Raw genomic sequence first — 2,751 nt, forward strand, 5'->3', positions numbered from 1 at the left:
TATTTTACGTCATAATTAGTAATCTTGAAAAGGATTCTCAACGTTCCTCACTAGCTAATTAATAACGATCATACATATACAGGGTCCCCCCCCCCCCAAAAAAAAACAAAATGCCGACAACGATTAATGTTTTGTTCGAGAAGACACACTGAGTGTTCCACATTACGTCAATAAATCTAATTTGAGCGTCACATCGGTCTGTCTACATAATAAAAGAGCATCAAACTGTGTACCTCCTACGTCCATGCAGAGCCCGCATCGGCGGTGCTGAGCCTCAAGTACATGAGCCAATACGTGCGGTAGTCTTCGAAGTATTTCAATCGCTTCGTAGACTCGAGCAGTAATGTCGTCTTGTAACCTCCCCCTCACTTATCGACCTTAATGACTGTGAAAAATTAAACCGCGTGTACCTAATGGAAATTTGGGAAAGCAATCGTCACCGAAGTTAATCTGTCGGTAAAGAGGGAGGAAAGGGTTACATTTAAATGAAAGGAAAAATGCAAATGAAACTGGTGGAAATTAATTTTGAAAAGGGGTAAAGTTAATAAAGAAAGTAAATGTGCGGCCGTTACGTTATCAATTAACTAGCGGTAATTAGATATTTGAGATTTGGGGGAAATCACGGTCGCCAGTCCCAAGGACAATTACTATAGTAACTGAAAAAGAAAGGTTATTACACATATAATTAGCACTAGAAGCGTGGCAACTGAAGGTTGACACGTGTAGTGTGAAAACTGAAAGTTTGTCAAAAGTAATAAATTTCGCTACACTCTGACTTAATTTAGCAAAAGAATTAATAAAACCGGAAAATCTAAAGTTAATTTAGTGACTGAAGTTAATAGTGAGCTTTCTTTCTGAAGCACATCGAAATCCAGTAAAATACGGTTAGTCTTGGACTACCTCAACAATCATTTCAAAAGCAACTTGACTCTACGCAATGTAGAAACAAGAGATTTAACTTTGAACTTGAATTAAATGATTCTGAACTATTAACAATAGTAAAATTTAGTACGTACCAAGCTGAGCTGCAGTCACAGGTAAGCTAAAATATGCTAACAAAACTCGCACTCTTAATTTGTGCTCGTGTAACCTAAATATTGTAGCCAGCTATGAATACTTTAACTGAACTTTGAAATTAAAGCAATGAAATCCTATTATATTATTTTAATGCTGGCGTTTGAATTTCAACGACACTCGGGTTCATTTCGGAAAAGGAAGGGACCCTGCTTGGCAATGCAATTGGGACAACGAGCAACAAAGGTTCATGCTAAGTTGCTGTAATTTTGCGAGGCCAGTGGAACAATTTGAAAAGCTGAGGTCTGCCATACAGTTCTGAAACTTTACGTGCTTTTAGTCTTCCTTGTTGGTTGATTGAAGGTTTGAAGTCGTCGATCGAGGAGGTGGCGACAGTCACTCATTGTCGGCCGTCGCTGTTGCAGAAGCTGGATGTTGGCGCGCCTTCTTCTCAACACGGTCACCAGACGAAACGGGCTCTTGATGTGCGCCAGCTAATGCTTCCCGTCCGCGACACCATGTCAGAAGCTATCATCGCAAGTCAAGCGCAATTACATGCTGCCAAACCCCGAAAGCGCGGCAACTCGCGGGAGCTACACACAACACACCTGCTCCACTCGCTACTCCAGCTGGACTCCCCCTGCTCTGCCCGCGCTCCAGGCGGCAGAGTTAACACTACCAAAGATCCTACACACTTTGATTCTTCACACGACCTATCGATGTAATCGTTCGATAGCAGTTTTCCCTAGGCAAGACCCAGCGTAAAAATACAAATAATATTCACAAAACAAACCAATTATACATAGACATAAGCGCATAAATATATATATACAAACAGTAAAACAATTACAATATATAAAGAGACAGAAATGTCATATCTTTAGGTAACAAAACAAGGAAAAAAATAATAGTACAATAGATGGAAATAGGAGGATATGCATTTCCGGCGTTACAGTCTGCTGAAGTGACAAGTATGTCATACACTATACTCTTCATACCACCCCACAGAAAATAGTCGAGACGTGTCAAATGCGGCGGCCGTGCTGACCATTTAACTGGTCCACCTCTACCAGTCGGTTGGGATTTGCGACGTTGAGGTGTTACCGCACATCGATATCAAAGTGCGCTGGAGCTCAGTCATGTTGCAGCCGTATGCCCATCCGAAGATCTACTGGCACTACAGTCAACAGAGTAAGCAAAACATATCTAATTGATTGTCTTAGTCTATTCGGCAGTAGATACAGCGCAATGATATGGTCACGAATTATCCCGGCTCAAATGTTACTACCGAAGCTGTGTTGGTAATTTTCAATCACCTGCGCACAAGGATTTTCGTTCGTCCATGGAGTATGCGTTGTTGTAAATACCACGGTGCAAAGAGTAACCCTCGTGGGTGGTCCTCCTCGCGTAATGTTTGAACTTTTCTGCAGGTAGTGTGGTTGGAGCCAGTGTTCATGGCCTACACACGCACAGGGTACTTTCACCCGTTTACACCGCCTGTGACACCTGCCAAGTGTTGGTGGCTGGGTCCTCTTAGAACAATGTCAGCATGTCCATCCCCAACTATAGTGTCCGAGCCGATCGTGGACAATCAGCATCAAGTTTCGGTAGCTACCAGAGGGAAAACAGTAGACTACGGACAAAATTCTACACTGAGTGGCCTCTCGATGGCAGCGAACGTGGAATAATGAGAGATGCGACTGTTAGGAAAACGTTCCGAATATGATCCTGCGACAA

This window comes from Schistocerca americana, chromosome 2, assembly GCF_021461395.2.
Source record: "Schistocerca americana isolate TAMUIC-IGC-003095 chromosome 2, iqSchAmer2.1, whole genome shotgun sequence".
NCBI classification, from domain to species: Eukaryota; Metazoa; Arthropoda; class Insecta; order Orthoptera; family Acrididae; genus Schistocerca; species Schistocerca americana.